This window comes from Eurosta solidaginis, chromosome 2 (assembly GCF_040869045.1).
Source record: "Eurosta solidaginis isolate ZX-2024a chromosome 2, ASM4086904v1, whole genome shotgun sequence".
NCBI lineage: Eukaryota > Metazoa > Arthropoda > Insecta > Diptera > Tephritidae > Eurosta > Eurosta solidaginis.
The window spans coordinates 303,149,710-303,168,842 of record NC_090320.1 but is presented as its reverse complement, the minus strand read 5'-3'; the positions used below and the strand labels follow the sequence as shown (position 1 = coordinate 303,168,842).

Below are 19,133 nucleotides of genomic sequence, written 5' to 3'. Positions count from 1 at the left end.
GGGAATCCAGCATACAAAGTGGCCTATATGAGGACGGTTGCTCCGGATGTTTACCACGTTTCAGCAATAGGACCAGTCTTTGTCGTTTCCACGGGCGAGGGAACACGTCTTCTTGCATACAGGCATTAAAAAGATCAATAAATAATGTAGCCTTAGTTGTGATCGCGGCTTTAAGGGCTATGTTTGGTACTCCATCGGGTCCTGGGGATTTATTATCTGCAACTCTTTTTGCAGCGTCCATCACCTCTTGCTCTGTAATTTGCGGAATTTCCGTATTTTCGAGATCCTCACTTGGATAAGTCCAGCAATCTTGCGCCGGGAAAAGTGTTTCACCTATAGCATTCATTAGTATCGGCCACGGAGGTTGCTGTGATATCGGTCATTTAACTTTGGCCATCACAGTTTTGTAGGCTGATCCCCAAGGATCTAGGTCGACATTATCCAGCAGTTCCCTAAAGCACAACTTCTTGCCCTTTTTTATGACATTTTTAAGTGCCTTTCTTTGTGCCTCATAGGTTCTGTGTAACTCCGCATATCGTGGTGATGAGCGCACCCTCTACGCTATTCTTCGTGCCATCTTCTGTGACATTTTCTACGCTCTTCCGCAAGTTCGTCATTCCACTAATATACCGGAGTGCGCTGGGCTTTTCCGCGACTTCTGGGTATGGCAGCATCACATGCCATACATAGCGTCTTAGTGATTTGAACCGACTGGTCTTCCGCATGCGATCCTCGTACTATGGCATCCTTCCAGATAATATCAAATATTTGTGGGTCGAAAAGGTGCTGTTTCCATTTCCTACTTTGTCGATATTTTGCTGCTACTGTTCGTGGAGTTTCGAGTAGCTCTACGCTAATAGCTTTATGGTCGCTGTGTGTAGACGTTGCTTGTGGACCATTTTGCTCGACTTGCTATTTCGCTGCTAGCGCAGTTGAGATCTATAATGGATCGTCTGGTATGTGTATCGAAGGTATATATCCCTGCTTCATCTAGGAGTTCTAGCCTCCAAGAAGTAAGGTTTCCGAGAAGAACTCTCCCTCTTTTGTTTGTTCGTCTACTTCCCTACACGGTCATCTGTATTAAAGTCTCCACACACTAAAAGCGGGTGTTTACCTCGTGCTTCCATGTTGAAACCGTATATCATGTCTTCGAACTCGGCGATGGTCATGCTCGTGAATCCTGCTACCGTTGGCGTCATTTTTTCCTGTGGGAGAAATTTCCATGGTGCCCAAATTTAGGCTTTCCCTGCCGAATCTGAGCCAACCCTGCTCCTGGCGATTTATGTATTCTTCAGAAAGTACCACTATGTCATATCCTCCTTCATAGACTGTTTGGGATAATGGCTCTTGGGCTGCCTCGCAATGGTTTAAATTGAGCTGCCATACGCTCATGAGACAAAAGGTATCTTGCCTTTACACTGGTATGAATATTGGAGATTCGAGTTCAATACTCAGCTCCCGAGAAGCTAGCTGATGAAGAAGTGAAATTCAGAAACATGTCCTAGTAACCATCGCCGTTTGTAAACTTTGCAATTTTTCTCTAATATTAATAACATAAATATTTATTATTTGCAAATTATTGCACTCGCATATTCGCATAGGTCATACATTTTTAAATTGTCTGCATCCTGAACATCGCTAACGGTGTTCTTTTATAAACCTACAATGCATGATCATGCTAAATGCGTTTGACCTAGTTTGTGCTGTAGTCTAATTTGTGACTCACGTCTAAAACTCTCATTTACCAAGCGCAATGATTGGAAATTTCGCATATGTGTATACATGTTTACTAGGGTGATTGATTATTCTGCTTCTGATGATAAATAATAGTTTAAAAAAACTAAAAAAACACGTTTTCATATCTAACCGAACTAAAAAATAGAAAATAATGTTTATATAACAGTAAATTTTAAGTTATTAATAGAATTTAATTCAGATTAAGTTATTTATAGAATTTAATTCAGATTAAAAAGCGTGGGGTACATTTGACAACATTTCATATCTTTCCTCTCAGATAGTTGCCAATAGAATGATTGTAACATTCAAAATCAAGCACCCCACGCTTTTTACTGTGAATTAAGCTATTCTGTTAATAACTTAAATTTTATTATAATTTTATTTTGAGGTGATTAACTATAAATGATTGTTTGACCTTCTACTACTGTTATATAAACTCTTTTTAATTGAAAATTATTTTCTATTTTTTAGTTCGGTTAGCTATGAAAGCGTGTTTTTTTAGTTTTTTTAAACTATTATTTATTTTTAATTTTTTAGTTCAAGTAATTTTAAAAGTTGTTTTTGTTTTTATCGGCCTATTGATAAATCATTCAAGGTTCGAATCGAGCTCAAGGCCAGAACAATAATTTTTTTCTAATGATAATTATTGTTATTTTTTAATTTTTCTAAATTTGAAAAATTGTATTTTGTTTTTGGAATAGTAACTAGAAAATTTTTCGGACAACCTGCCATAGCTGCGCAGATAGATCCATTTCGAAGGGTGCTAAGCCTTCATCATCAGTACGCCTTAGGCATGCTGCGCTAACCATTTAGCTAACAATAATTATCATTAGAAAAACATTATTGTTCTGGCCTTGAGCTCGATTCGAACCTTGAGTAATTTTAAAAGTTTTAGTCGAGAGTGATGAAACCTCGAAACGCCAGCGGTCCATGGATGAATCCAACCCCACGGCACCGAAAAGGGCCAAGACGCAGGGAGGATGGACGCGGTCTTTCGCCGAAATTGCCAAAAGTCGGCAGATCATTGGCATTATATACAAGAGCAGCGAAGGTGGCAGGATCCCGAAACAACAGTGGAAGTGGATCGAGGCCTCGCTCGCTACGGTGGCCGTTAAGGTTAAGAAAGACAACCCTGGTCCACCGCCATCTTACACCGATGCAGGGTGCTTCCAGGACAATGTCAAGCTAATTGCCTGTGACGACGCCAGGTCGGTAAAGCTTTATAGGGCCGCCGTCATGCTGATAGGGGTGGTATATCCGGGCGCGCGCCTCAAGGTAGTGGAGGCGCGGATATCCCCTCACGACCAAGGGCTAGAGCCTGGGTTCCAGTGACGCCAACGACCAGCTGACATCCTGGAGCTGCTCCAGGATTACGTCCAAAAGCCGGATGGGCACTGGGCGGACTCCAGCGCTGAGACCATAAACTTGCTTATGGATACACACTTCCCAGCAAGCGCGGGCGTGTCTTCAAATATTGTTAGCGGAGGGTCACCTAATGATCAGCTAATAAGCGAAATCACAGATGATAAAAGGATTGATTGGGCTTTACAGACCTTCAATCCCTATAAATCGCCGGGCCGGAAGGAATTTTTCCGGCTCAGTACAGTATACTGCCAAACTTATAAGGCCTAGGATAAAAGGGATGTTTATAGGTTATCTTAGGCTCAATTACGTACCAGAATCGTGGAGGGAAGTCAACGAGGTTTTTATCCCCAAGGCAGGGAAAACCTCCCACTCTAAACCAAATGATTATAGGCCTATAAGCGTATCTTCTTTTCTGCTAAAAGCACCAGAAAGACTCCTAGAGGACTACATCAGGAGGAGGATTGAGCCATCGCTTCTTTCGCAAGCTCAACATGCCTATACTAAGGGTAGGTCAACTGAGACGGCCTTGCACTCACTGGTATCCGTTATCGAAAGGTCACTTGACCTCAAGGAATATACACTGGTGGCATTTCTAGATACAGCGGGTGCCTTCAACAACGTTCTCCCTGAGACCATCACCTCGGCGCTGGCCGATCTGGGGTTGACGCGTGCCTGGTGGAGTTTATATACAATCTTCTTACGAGTAGGCAGATTAAAACTGAGCTAGGTGGATGCGTGATCCGCAGACCGGTCGGCAGAGGCACTCCGCAGGGCGGCGTTCTCTCTCCGCTACTTTGGGTGGTTACCGTCAGCCAACTACTACGCCTCATGGAGGCAGAAGGTCACCAAGTGATCGCGTATGCAGATGACATCTGCGTCACCATGTGGGGGAAATTTCCGCAAACTCTTTGCAACCTAATGGAAGGGGCACTATCCAAAATTTCGCACTGGGCCACAGCCACAGGTTTGGAATTCAACCCGGATAAAATCGAGCTTGTCCTCTTCACGAGGAGGTACAAAGTACCAAATCTTACACCGCCAAGAATTGGGGGTACGTCCTTAGCGTTTAGCGATCAAGTCAAATATTTGGGAATCATTCTGGATAGGAAGCTATTATGGAGTGACCATATAGTGGAGTGATCCAAGAAGGCAGCGGAAGAGCTGTTCACCTGCAAGAGGGCAATTGGCACCTCCTGGGGATTCTGCCCTAAGGTGACCTACTGGATTTACACAGCCATTGTGCCCCCGATTCTTCTTTATGGTGCCTTGGTCTGGTGGCCTGCACTAGCTACAAGTACCTATCTTAAAATGCTTCAAAAGGTGCAACGGAGTTCGGAGGTCTGCATTACCGGGGCTCTCGGCTCCACTCCAGATTCCGTTACATACATACATAGATACATAGATAGATACAGGCCAAGCTAATAAAAGCGTGTTAGAAAGGGCTCCAGTATGCTCTTTCGTAGATGTGCCATGCATCCACTTCTGTCATTAATAAAGGAATACGTTTTTCGCATTATGTGCAAGGTTTCGAATCTATGGCCATTTGGGGTGGCTATAAGTTCAATTGACCTTATGTCCGTCAACTTTATGTCACCCCACCATCACATTATTGCATTCTTATCGAGCCTTGATACGTGTGCAAAGTTTCAATCAAACTTATGGCCACTCAAAGTGTTAATAAGGCCAATTGACCTTATGACCGTTGACCTTTTGTCACCACACCATCACATTAATGCATTGTCATCGAGCCCTGATACGTGTACAAAGTTTCAATCAAAGTTATGGCCAGTCAAAGTGGCCATAAGGCCAATTGACCTTATGGCCGTTGACCTTATGTCACTACACCATCACAATAATGCATTGTCATCGAGCCTTGATACGTGTGCAAAGTTTCAATCAAACTTATGGCCATTCAAATTGGCAATAAGGCCAATTGACCTTATGGCCGTTGACCTTATGTCACCACACCATCACATTAATGCATTGTCATTGGTCCTTGATACGAATTCAAAGTTTCAAATTAATCAGACTTCTAGAAACTGGTGAAAATTAAGCTCAAAGATTCCGTTACATACAGGCCAAGCTAATAAAAGCGTGTTAATAAATAAAGCAGTTGATGTTTGTGTTGATTGATTTGCATGTAGATTTCATTTAATCAAGTTTTTTTGTTTCGTTCTTCAATTTTTTGTGTTATATTTCAACTACTACATACAAGACATTTGCATATCGTTGCTTAATGTGAAAATGTGCTAAGTCAGTTTTTACGAATTTTACAGGAGACGAAAAAAAGTGAATAATTTTTGAAATAACCTTTTTTCAAAACTGTGAATGAGGATACCTTAGTTGCATCACTTTTCAGTGTAGAAGCTTTGAAAGAGATAAATAAAAATCAGGTATGCTAATCAAGTAGCTATTTTATGCCTTAGCACAATTTCCGCACTCAAAACAAATGTTTTCTCCTGACTTAGCACTTTTTACTCAATATGTTTCCCCATCACTCCTCCCCTTTAATGATTGAAATATAACACTAAAAATATATATTTCAAAAAAAATACTATTTACTTGTCAAACTATTTCTAACGGGTCTGATCTGGACTCTTTTGCTGGATGGTGCGCAGACAATAATTTATTTTTAAATTTAAACAAATGCTGTGTTGTGTATTATTCCATAAACACAACTGCCACATACATTATCTACAAACTAAATGCTAAATCTCTTAATCGTTGTCAAGAGAGTAAATAATTGGGTGTAATTTTTGACTCCAAACTCTCTTTTTCTAGTGACATTGACTCCATTGTTTCAAAATTTGTTGTAATGGTTGGGTTCAGTAGACGTAATACCAGTGACTTTAAGGACCCTATGACGTTGAAGGCACTTTATATACCCTTGGTCAGAAGTGGTGTGAAGTTCCATTTCGGAACTTCTTCAAAAAAATTGATGGCCGCCTTTCTTTTTGAGCCGACCTCCCCACTTCCAACTTGTTTCAACAGCTATTGTCCATTCACAATAGACAACAGGGTTGCACCAAGTGGGAAACAGGGTGAGATCATAAGGCTGCTGTTACACCATCCCCCTTTTCGAAAAAAGGTTGAAGTCGACAAGTTGATCAGGTTTGTCGGCTTCAACTTTTTTTTTTGGGTTTATTTTACTTTCATCCCGAATGGAAGAAAAATGCGAAAAATTTTGAACTTTTGCGGCAGATATACCTAGGCTAACTTGGCTAATTTAACTAATTACGCTTATTTGTATTTTAACCTACATATTTAATTATCTGAATATTAGTAGTTTACATATTTTTGTTTGGGGTTTTTTTTTGTAAGTTATCTTAGTTAATTTAGTTACTTACATTTATTTGTACCTGAAGCCTACATATGTACATATATTAATATTAGTAGTTTATATGTATTTTTTCTGTTGTTGTTTTTTTTGTAATTCAAAATTTCATTTTTGTGGGTTTCTTTTTGTGTATTAGCTTATACGTACATTTTCTTTTTGTTTATTTTACTTAAATTAAGTATTGTTTTAAAGTATGCTACATTTTATTTTTATTTGTTTTTTTCTTTTGCTTAAATTTAGTATAATAAAATGATTAAAAAAATTTATTTTGACTATCTCAAAACGAAATTCGGGTGCTCCCCTTATGCGGTTTTTATGTACCGTTTTGTATTTTTTGTTTTCATTATCAAAAATGGTTACATTTACACCGTCTATATTTGTTACTAAATATGGACCCTGATATGTTTTTGTGTTTTTCCCGTGGTTCTTTTTGAACTGAAATCATATCGTGTATGTTTACTACTATTGGTTGTGCATTTTTGTCGTATGCATCTTTATTTCTTATTTTGTGTTTTTCTACTAACCCTTTAGCCAAGGCGTGGCATTTTTGCATTCGGTACTTTACTTCTTTTGAATAATTTTCGATGTTATAAATGGGATCGATTGTTTCGTTCTTCAATTCAGATGGCACAATGGCCTTTTTACCAAAAATTAGTTCAAAGGGAGTAAGTTTATTATCGAATACCATATTTTGCGTTGTGTTATGCCAAAACGTAAAATATTTCAAATATGTATCCCAATCATCAAAGGAATCATTTAAGTACGCACGTAGGTACTCGTTAAAAACTCTATGGTTTCTTTCGACAGTTCCTACGGTTTCATGATGATATGGTGTAGAAAAGTTGTGATGAATATTTAATAAACTGGTTAAATTTGCAAAAAATTCATTTTTGAATTCAGTGCCTAAATCTGATTTAATGGATTTCATAGCATCGTATATTAAAATAAAGCCTTCGTATAATGCTGACGCGATGGTTTTTGCACTTTTTTCAGGTATTGATATTGAAACTAAGTATTTTGTCAGATCGCAGATTATGGTAAGTGCGAACTTATTACCATATCTCGATTATGGCAATGGGCCTATAGTATCAATTACGACAATGTCAATAGGTTTATTAGGAGTAGGAGTTAGAACGAGTTCTTCTTTATTTCCTATTTTGACTTTGTTCAAAAGACATTTTTCGCATTTCCTAACATAACTAGCTATGTCTTTTGTCATGTTTTTCCAGTAAAATTTGTTTCGTAATTTGGCGTATAATTTTTTCGTTCCACTGTGACCTCCAGTGATGGGATCATTGTGATAAATTGCTAATAATTTTGATTTTTGTTCCTGTTCAGTGATTGTTTCAATTGGATCCATTAAAATAATTTTTAAAAGTTGTAAAAGCTTATTTCCTCTTTCTTTAAAATTTGTAATTGTAATGTATTTGAAAATTAAATCGTTTTTTGGCCATTCTATTTTCTTAATATTAAGTTTTCCGGCTTCTTTTTCTGGCCTCGAAAGTAAAGTATCGAAATTCTTTATTTCGTTAGAAAATTCAAAATCAATTAAAATTGTTCTTTTATGCTTTATATACGCGCATATTCTTAAAAATTGTTTATTGTTTTTATCATGAAATATTTCTGATCTAATACGAGGAATTTTTTTTGAAAAGTTATGAGTGAATTTATCATAAACGTTTAATGTTTGTATATTTTCACATAAGTCTAGGTCTTCGATAGAACTACATTTATCCTTTTCCTTACTCATAGCCCTAGTCTGAACTGCAGTATATTTTTGGTAGATTCTTTTATTTCGCCAATGGTTATACGAGAAAGTGCATCAGCTCCTACATTTGCTTTTCCCTTTATGTACTCTATCGTGAAATTGTATTCTGCCAACTCAAGTCTAATTCTAGAAAGTTTTGAAGATGGGTCTTTCATTGTGAATAGATAGACTAAAGGCCTGTGATCTGATTTTACAATAAAGTGATTTCCATAAACGTATGGTCTGAATTGTTTAATGGCAAAATAAATGGCTAATAACTCCAACTCAATGATGGCTTTTTTTGTTCTGCCTCATTAAAAGATTTTGACGCATAACATATGGGTAAATCGCTGCCTTGATGTTCTTGGCTGAGTATTGCTCCACATCCCGTATTAGAAGCGTCTACTGTAATGGTAAACTGTTTGGAAAAATCTGGGTATTGTAATATCGTTGGTGACATTAGGGATGCTCTAAGTGCAACCAAAGCTTTATCGCATGCCTCGTCCCAGTTAAATTCTACTCTTTTTCTATTCAGTCTATTCAGAGGTGCTGCCAGAGATGCAAAGTTTGGAATAAAGCGTCTGTAGTAGTTGGCAAAAGCTACAAACCTTACAGCGTCCTTGTCTGTTGGCTTAGTATAGTTACGAAATGCGTCTATTTTAGATTCGTCTGGTGATAGACCTTCAGCTGAGTATTTGTGTCCTAGGAATTTTACTTCTGGTCTTAGAAAATTACATTTATTTGGATTGAGTTTAAGGTTGAATGATCTACAAGTATTGAATACTTTAGATAAATTTTTAATGTGATGGGATTCGCTACAGCCGATGACTATAATGACATCTACATAAAGAAAAGCTGCATTAGGTGGTATTCCTGAAAATGCGATGGTCATCATTCTTGAAAACGTGTTTGGTGCAATGTTCAAACCAAATGGCAATACCTTCCATCGATACGCTCCGCGATCAGTAGAAAATGAGGTTATATCGCGTGAATCTGCTTGTAATGGTATTTGGTGAAATCCAGAAAAAAGTTCTAAGGTTGAGAAAAATTTGGCTTTGCCAAGATTGTCTAAAATATCATCGATTCGTGCTAATGGAAATTTGTCTTCTATTAGCTTCTTGTTAACTACGCGAAAGTCGACGCACATTCTGTATGATTTTTTGCCATTTATTTTCTTTTAAGGAACTAGGATAAGAGGACTGTTGTAGTTAGAATAGCTTTCTTCTATTAAATAATTTTCTAGTAATTTTGTAACTTGTCTGTTAATTTCTTCCCGCTGCGAATAGGGTAGACCATAGTTCTTTATATACACCGGTTCGTTAACTGGTCAGTTAACCGCAATTTCTGCTCATAAAAATTATTTAACGGCATTTTATCGTTGTCAAGCGCGAATATGTCAGCATATTGTATGCATAGATCTAAAAGTTCAGATGGTGCATCTTTTGGAATTTGATCTTTTAAAATCGATGTTAGTTCGTTAATTCGCTTCTCATCTGACTTAGTTTTGTCGATTACATAGACGTGATAATTTCATAAGTTTTCTGCTTTAATAGAATTTTTTTTGTACGAATTGTACATCACTTGTGGTATTGATTAATTTTACGACTGGATTATTGGAATTTGTAATGCATCTTGCGGTAAATACGCCTTTTTGTATTTCTTGAGATTCAACGAAAAGTGGAGTTGTTGAGTGACCTAAGTCGAAAACTCGAAAAACTTCGCATCTTGGTGGTATAATACACATATCTCTTTCTGTTCCGTGTAGGATTGGCATAATGACTTTTTCTTTATTTGCACAGAATGAGATGCTACTATTTGAGTAATTTATTACACATTTGTTATGATGAAGAAAATCTTTACCCAGTGTACCGTCTGATGGGATATTGAAGTCATCGTTTACAACATGTAAGCTATGTTCGACTAGATTATTGGAAAAATTTAGGTCTATGTTTATTTTACCTATGGTAGGAACAGAATTTGATGTAACGCCAGTGATATTAAATATATCGTCAGAATTAATTGGAATTTGTTTATTTAAGCTTGAAATTTTAATCAGAGAAATATCAGCTTGTGTATCTAGTAAAAATGTACATAATTTGTTAGATCCGGTTATATAAATTTCGATAAAATCTGAGTAATTTAGGTTTAGACAAAAAATATTTTTAATATTTATTCGTTTATCTCCTCGTCCCTCAGTGTTCGCTGCTGAGGGGCGTCCAAGTTTAAAAAGTTAAAAAGCGAACGTTTGCATTATTTCGCGTATTTGAACTTCCGGCGTTAGTATTGGTTCTGTTTTCTAGCCTATTTTGACTGTTGCTAGTGTTACGCGAGTTACTATTGTTTCGATTGTCGTTGTTTTGCCTATAGTTGTTTTGCCTATTTTGATTGTTATTATTGTATCTACCGTTATTATTGTTGTTGTACCTATTGAAATTTTATTGTTATTGAACCTGTTGAAATTACTATTGTTGTTGTATCTATTATTGTTGATGTAGTAGTTATTGTCTCTGTTGTTATTGCGAAAGTCGTTTTGATTGTTAAACCTTGATCGAAAAGCTAATACCTGTCTTTCTGTAGATTGATTGTTTTGTTCGACTATCATTTTTGCTACGACGTCTTTTGCGTCACTAAAAGAGGTTGATGCGAGAATTGATTTGACTAAGTCTGAGCGCGTATTTAGCCTACAAATGTTTACTGACTGTTCGACTGCCATCTCGTGCGCTTTGGCTTTTGATATGCCCTCGATAATTAGAGACCTCTCTAAAGCATCAGATAATTCCTCTACTCGTTTAGCAAACTCGGTTAAATTATTGTTCGTAACTTTTAGTGAAGCTATTTTCCCTGCAACGACTTTTGAATTGTCTGGCTTTATTCGAATTTTAAGCGCATCTTTAATTTCTTGAATAGATGTTATAATTGTCGGAATTGCTTCTCTTGATTTCCCTTCGAGCTTCGATTTAACAAGTGAAATGAAAGTTGGCATAAGATCTAGATCTATACAGCCTTCTACTAGTTCAATTTTATCTATGGAGTCTAGCGCTAAGGGGTCACAGTTATAGTTTTCCCTGAATAAGGGCGCCCACGACCCAATAAACTGTCTCTTTTGCTCTGGTGTAGCCGTTATTGTTGGTTCTAGAAAATTAGTACGAGATTGGTTGGAATTTGAGAAAGTTGTTAAAAGCCCTAAAGAATTGTTTGATGTAACGACTGGGTTATCGAACGCAACTTCTGTGGTTTCTTGTAATGAAATATTTTCGGTATGATGATGTGAGAGCTTGAGATGTTTGTGTATTAACAAATTTGAATGAAAAAGTTGAAATGATTTTGTAACCTAATTTGAATTAAGAAAAAGTTGAAGATTTGAGCTTTGAATTTGAAGAAGTTTGAATTCAAAGGAAATTTGAAATGGTTTTATCATCTAAGTAAATTAGAGAAAGTGGCAAGTTTGTGTTATGAATGTGAAAAAACTTTAATGGAGAAAAAAAATTTTTTGAATGATTTTATAATCTAAATTGGAACCGCTTTACTTGCACTGTGTATTGAATTTTTGCACAAATTTGTTGTAATTGTTTGAAATTGAGTTAAGAGGATTCCTCGTGAACCATCAATTAAATTTTGGCTTAAAAAATGTTTTTGTTTTGTTCCGGATGTGCTACCATATACGGTATACAAGAGAGAAGACTGATCTATTTTTCCAATTGGCGTAAGACGATATTGATGTTAACCAGAATATATTTATTGCAATTTAATATTGTCACGGAAATTAGCATCGCTAAGTTATACCATCACTAAGGCGATGCTAAGGCCACGATAAGCAGAATTTACGTCAATAATCAAATCATGTATACACATATATAAGGCAGCCGAAAGATGTCACACACAGATGCATTTACATATACGCCTATATATGCGCGAGAGACTGTAAACTACAAACATTCACATCAATAATTCAATCATTATGTATCTATGTACATAAACGAATAAATAATTGCGTCTACACATATGTACGTATACGAGCAGGGGAGCGGCAATGCACAAACACATCCATATATCTTATCTGAGTTGTCACAAGAGAGAGCAATAATTTGTACACGTAGTTGTGGCTGGCGATTTTGTAGCCGAAATTAACTAGTACGTTCTGGAAATCGAAGAGCCTAGAAGTATGCAGCGTAAACTATAAAAGCGGGGCAGGCGAGTAAGAAGTAATTCAGTTTGATTTGAGTTGTCAAGCAGTTGCGATTAAGACGATATCTAGCGAGCAATAGCAGTATTATTTTGAATAGTAGAGTTTCATTGAGCTATCAATCAGTGTGGTTATTAAGCAAGCTATTCGTTGCACAGTTTGAGTGTATTGTGAAGTACTTTAATAAAGGCCATTTTGCATTATTACAAATTGGAGTTATTTATTCAACAGTTTAGTGATTCGAACTTAGCAGAGGATTGCAAATAAGAGGATTTGCAAGCAAATTCGTTACAATATTAATTACAATTGTTTAACGTGACGGCTGGGGGTTAAGATACTTGGCTTGGATATCATACGTGGTTCCAGGCTCTGGATCAGGGACTGGTATCAGTCTTAGACCGGCCATAGTGACGAATTGTCACACGTGATTGGTTGTCACGTCCTGCACGAGGTGCCCCTGCTTCTACTGATAATGGCGGATCTAGAGAGGACAACTCGATAAAACCCGCACCCCTGAGTCATTGTGCCGAGCTCAGGGGAGGGAGGACCCTGTTAAGGGTCAAGATCGGTACTCAATGGTGACGAACCGGATTGTTAGGGACTTGATTTTGACTATGGATAGGAATTGATGACTTTGGGCTGGTAGGTGCAGTATTCTGCCACCTTAGTAGGTCGGGGTGAAACCCTATCGAAATGGCTGGTAGGCTAATGCTGCACCTGCCCTCGTCCCGTTAAAACCGTGGCGGGCCTCAAGGTACGTTCCGGCTCCGTCGCCGTTAAGTTGGTGGTGTAGGTGCGGTTGAAGATTTTCCCGCTTTGCGTCCGGTCTGGCTCTGAACGCATTACTCATAAGGTAATGCGTCAACCCTCGCGTGGCCTCCCTGCGCAGCATAGATAACCACGGGACCGTTGAAGGGCGACTACACAATCGGCTCCGGATAGCGGCCTTGAGGGGGGACTTCTTAGAATGGACACGAAGACGAAGAAAAAGGAGGGTAGGAGTGACGGCGAAAGTCGTCATGGTGCGGGGGACGCGACAGGTGCGGAGAGTGCTCCGAAGCAGGTCGCCGCCAGCCGGGAAAGCTCCCGGCGGGTCAAAAGGGCTGATCAGACGGATCAGCGCAGGGGTTTGGTTTCAAACCCCGTAGGTACGGGTAGTTCGGTTAGTGGAGGGGTGTCGAAACCGACACCCAATGTAGGCCCATATGGGGCTGTGACAGGGAAAGGCAGAGGTCCGACGAATGCGACGGAGCAGCCCAGTACTAGTAAGGAAGCCCTGTCGCGAGGAGCTTTCCCAACGGGAGCCCTGGGGTCGAAGCCTGCCGGGAAAGGTAGGCGATCGACGCCGCGTAGGAAAGCTCTGGGTGATCGGCGCTTAGCTGAGAAGATCTTGGAGCGCTACGGCGGAAGGGATGCAGCTCAGATGTCTGAGAAGCATTCCCGGACGCTGGAGTGGGCCAGGAGCGTCGTAGCTTGCGACGACCACACACCGGTGTCGAACGATGCGGGTGAGCAGCAGGGTTTGGGGGCTATGAAGCGGCAAAGGTCGGATGAGCGGAATGCCTCAACGACAAAAAGGGCCCGAGGAGGTGGGGACGCAATTTCGTTTAGCGAAATCGCTAAACGTGCAGGCTCCATCACCCTCGGGGTCCTGGATAGGAGTAGGGAGGATGGTGCCATCTCCCGAGAGGAGTGGCCGTGGGTCGCCAGCGCCATATCAGCGGCCTATATGACCGCTGTTATGGAGAGCCCAGGTACGCGGCCATGCTTCGAATACTCGGGGTGGTATCATGGTTTTAGACTGATTACTTGTGCTGACGAGCGGTCGGCCTGTATCTTTAAGAAAATAATTTCTTTGGTAGGGGAGGTCTGGAGGGGGGCCAGACTCGAGGCCGTGGAACGGAGGGATCTCCCCCTTCGACCGAGGGCTCGGGTGTGGTTGCCTGCCGGGCCATCTCAGCCGGAGAAAATACTCGAACTAATGCGTTACTGCAACCCGAACCTTCCGACGCATAACTGGAGGGTCCTCAGAGTAGAGGAGGCTGTTGGGCCACGTCGGCAAGTGCTGATTCTGCTAAACGCAGAGTCCACCGGTCCTCTCTCTGACACGAGGGGGGTTATCTCCTATGGCCTGGAGCGTGTGGTTCTTAAAATCTACCACGCCGATTCCAGGGGGGATGGTTCCTCTCCCACAGAGACTGTTCGGGAGGTGGAGGCTTCCGCAGGGGAGCCAGTACCCATGGTTGTGGATGCTGACTCCGCTAATTTGGACAGCGAAAGCACTGTTGACGTCCCGTCAATAGCGGGATCTGTCATCAGTGCTAGTCGTCTGGATGATAGGGCCGAGGAGGAGCTCCTGGCCTCCGAGGGCGAATCATCGATGGCGGGATCCGTCATCAGTGTAAGTCGTCTGTTGGGGGAGGAGGAGGATCTCCTAGTCTCCGAGGGCGAAGCCGCCAAGGATGGGGTGCAGAAGAAGAAGAGTGGTGTTGATGGAAATCCGTCAAATCAATCTTCAGCATTCTAAGGCGGCTTCCGCAAACTTGTTGCTCTGTCTTGAGAAAGGCGGAGTGGATATTGTCCTTGTCCAGGAGCCGTGGCTGAGTAGTAACGGCGGAAAAATTTCTGGATTAAGGACGGGAAAATTCAACACCTTGGTGCATGGGGAGGCAGGTAGGCCTAGATCCTGTGTGCTTATTAAAAAGGAATTTAAAGCTTTTATTCTCTCTAATTTCAGCAATGCTGACGTAACCACGGTCTGCCTCGAGCGAGGCAGTAGCCAATTGTGGGTGGTCTCAGCGTATATGCCCCATGGGGACGTAACGGGACCACCGCCTGTGATACTGGGCGAAATCACCGCTGAAGCAAGGCGGAGAGGTGTTGGCGTAATCATAGGTGCCGATGCTAATGCACACCATAGCATATGGGGGAGCTCGGATACGAACACCAGAGGTGAGTCTTTATTTACTTTTATTGTAGATGAGGGACTTTGTATATGTAATAGGGGGAATGACCCGACTTTTATTACTGCGGTAAGGGAGGAGGTCTTGGACCTCACCCTGGTTAGCAGAGAACTGGAAGATCGGATATCTGGATGGAGGGTTCTCAACGAGCACTCTTTCTCTGATCACCGATATATTCAGTTCTCGGTGAATGAAGAACGTCCCGGTAAAATATCTTTTAGGAACCCTAAAAGTACCAACTGGGACTTGTATTGTAGGAAGTTGGGAGAGCTATTGCCTGAGGCGCCTATCGCTGGTTCGGACCTGTCCGAATCTGAAATAGACGATCTGGTGGAAAACTTCACCTTGGCAGGCAATAGCGCCTTTCAACAGTCCTGCCCACTGAAAACTTACAGGGGGAAGGGCAAGCCGCCCTGGTGGTCTGATTCCCTTGACGACCTAAGAGCGTCCAGTAGGCGGCTCTTTAATAGAGCCAGGAGGAGTAGACTACCCTCGGACTGGGAGCTCTATAAGGTGAGTCTGGGGATTTATAAATATGAAATAAGGTTAGCCAAGCGGGATTCATGGCGAAGCTTCTGTGAAAACGTGGAGGGCTGCAATGAATCCGCGAGGCTTAGAAAAATACTCTCTAGGAATCCCGCCCCTCGGGGGTATCTGAGAGATGATGGTGGGGACTGGTCGATGAGTAGCGAGGAGTCCCTGAGACTTTTACTGGACAATCATTTTCCCGATGTCCCAGTTGCGCAGGGATCTTCGCTTGCGTGGTCGGCGGTCGCTGGCCATGCAGAAATGCCTGCCATCCCACTACGGGAAAGTCAAATATCCTGGGCTATAAATTCGTTCAAGCCCTATAAGTCACCCGGTCCGGATGGCATCATTCCTGCGCAACTTCAAAGGTCTTTAGGGATTTCCTGCCGCTGGTTGGCCATCATCTACACTAACTGCCTCAGGCTTAACTATATCCCTAGGTCGTGGCACACGGTTAGGGTCATCTTCATTCCGAAGGCCAGCAGGGGCTCTCATGTAACACCTAAGGATTTCAGGCCAATCAGTCTCTCGTCGTTTCTTCTTAAGACGCTTGAGCGGCTGATTGACCTGTACCTACGAGAAAGGATACCTGGGGGGTTACTGTCGGCTTCACAGCATGCGTACTGCAAAGGCAGATCGACGGAAACGGCTCTCCATTCGATTGTAAAGCAAATAGAGGGGTCTCTAGAACATAAAGAGTATGCTCTGGGTGCCTTTCTAGACATCGAGGGGGCTTTTAACAATGTTCTACCGGGGGCAATCGAAAGAGCTCTGGTGGGTTTAGGAGTCGAAGCGGCTCTGGTTGAATTTATTAGCAAACTTCTATGCGGCAGAATTGTCGCAGCGGAGTGGGGAGGAGCCATAATAAGGAGGAAGGTGTGCAGGGGCACGCCACAGGGAGGTGTCCTATCTCCTCTGCTCTGGGTTGTGGTAGTCAACGAGCTTCTTGTGGAGCTGGAAGCCAATGGCTGTCGGGTGGTTGCCTATGCAGATGACCTCGCTATCCTAGTCAGGGGCAAATTTCTGGGCACCCTGCGCGATGTTCTGCAGGGATACCTGGATACTGTGGCTAGGTGGGCTGAATCATGTGGAGTGGCGGTCAACCCGGGAAAAACAGAATTGGTTCTTTTTACAAGGAGATATAAGATACCCGACTTCAGAACTCCTTCGATTGGAGGGGTACCGTTGGTACTTACTGACAGGGTTAAATATTTGGGAATTGTTCTGGACAAGAAGCTGTCCTGGAGGCCCAATGTGGAAGATAGGGCCAGGAAGGCCGCGGTTGCCTTGTACTGCTGCAGGGGGGCTATCGGAAAGAGATGGGGGCTCTCGCCAGGAGTAGTACACTGGCTTTATGAGATGGTTGTCAAACCGATTCTGCTATATGGGGTGCTGGTCTGGTGGAAAGCACTGGACACGGCGAGCACCTCCAAAATGCTAGTGTCAGTGCAACGGACGGCGCTTATCGGCATCAGTGGCGCTATGAGAACAACACCTACCTTGGCACTGAATGTCATGCTGAATATACATCCAGTAGATATTGCGGGAAAGGCAGCCGCGGCCCGGTCGTTGGTCAGGCTTCGTGATATGGGTTATATGCTTTCTGATTTCGGACACTCTAGCCTTCTTACTAGTTTCGACTTTATCCCGGACAGGACGGACTATTGCATGCCGGTGGCCGCTCCCTATACAACCTTCACCCCAGTCATTCCCCCGAGGGAGGAGTGGAGAAGAGGAATTATCTGGGGCATGGGACCGGTTAACTTGTTCACGGATGGGTCGAAGTTGGACGGAAAGGTTGGCGGGGGGGTCTTTTGTCAAGAGCTAAATGTAAGCCGCAAGTTTAAGTTGGCTGATCACTGCAGTGTATTCCAAGCGGAAGTTGCTGCGATTAAGGATGCGGTGGATGAAATGCTATCCAGCGCTACTACGGTTAGGGAATTTAACATCTACTCTGATAGCCAAGCGGCTATAAAGGCCTTGAGCTCAACTACAGTGCGATCGAGGGTGGTCTGGGAGTGCCTGACCACACTTGCGATTGCATCGAATTATTTTACAATTAAGATTATCTGGGTCCCGGGCCATAGTGATATTCCGGGTAACTGTCAAGCGGATCTCTTAGCCCGAATCGGTACAACTGAACCGGATGAAGATGGCTGTAGGGATTTCGGGATTCCGCTAGCCACCTGTGGATTGCTCTTCCATAGCTGGGCCTCGAGTCAGCTCAGCAAACGTTGGGCGGACACTACGTCTTGTAGGATATCAAGATCTTTCTGGCCGAAAGTGGATGGCAGGAGGTCTGCTGAAATAATTGGGTTCACTAAGGCTCACCTATCAATGGTCATTGGGGTTTTGACAGGGCACTGTCCCATGGGTATCCATGCGGTACGTCTCAATATATTGGAAACTCCATCCTGCTGCAGCTGTATGGAGGATGATGAGGTGGAATCACCAAATCACTTTATGCTTGACTGCCCAGCTTTTGCCAGAACTAGGCGAAAGTATTTTGGTCGTGACTCACTTGGATCTCCCGAGGAGCTATCCAAGGTTGAGATCGGGATCATTCGGAACTTTATCGTTGCTACCCAACGATTCTCTAAGTAGTTATATCTACGTCACCGTTAGTTTAGTTTATTATATGTGGTATCACAACGGACCGTCATGTTGTCCAAGTGAGCTTCCTCTCATCAGGGAAGCTACCACCCAACCTGACCTGAACGTGACGGCTGCACCGTTGCACAAAAATGTTAATTTTAATATTTAACGTGTCGGCCGCACCGCTACACAGCAAAATGGTGAGTATATAATTGTAAAAATTTATTAAATTTTCATCTTTATTTAACGTGTCGGTCGCACCGTTTCACCAAAAATGTTTTGTTTGTTTTTTTTTTTCGTTTAAAATTGTTATTTTTTTGTTTTTTTTTTTTTGTATTGTTGGGTAATAACGTTTTAAAGTTTTTTAAAGTATTTCAAAAGTATTGGATATATTCAAAATTACTTAAATTTTCACACAATGTACTATGTATATGCATACGTCTTTCTTTTATAAATGCTTCGCTTTTAGCCACAATTTATGTATTATGCATAAGCATACACACTCTATCAAAATTTATATTGTTTCAAATATAGACTTTGTATATTACATTAGATTTGTTGTGCATTAATGCAATTGTTTTTGAAGAAAAAAAATGTTGGGGTTATATGTGTCACCAATTTCACTTTTTCACTTTGTATCAAAAAAAATTTTGAAAATAGTAAATAATTTAAATTGAT

General features: G+C 41.6%; 2 protein-coding genes across 2 annotated transcripts in view; both read right to left on the bottom strand.

The window, feature by feature from the left end:
* Positions 1-19,133, bottom strand: part of LOC137241336 (apoptosis-resistant E3 ubiquitin protein ligase 1) — a 236,233-nt gene that overhangs the window by 23,046 nt on the left and 194,054 nt on the right. The window lies entirely within an intron of this gene.
* The window catches only part of LOC137241337 (uncharacterized), a 30,812-nt gene that overhangs the window by 11,359 nt on the left and 320 nt on the right, over positions 1-19,133 (bottom strand). The gene's annotated exons all lie outside the window — the stretch shown is intronic.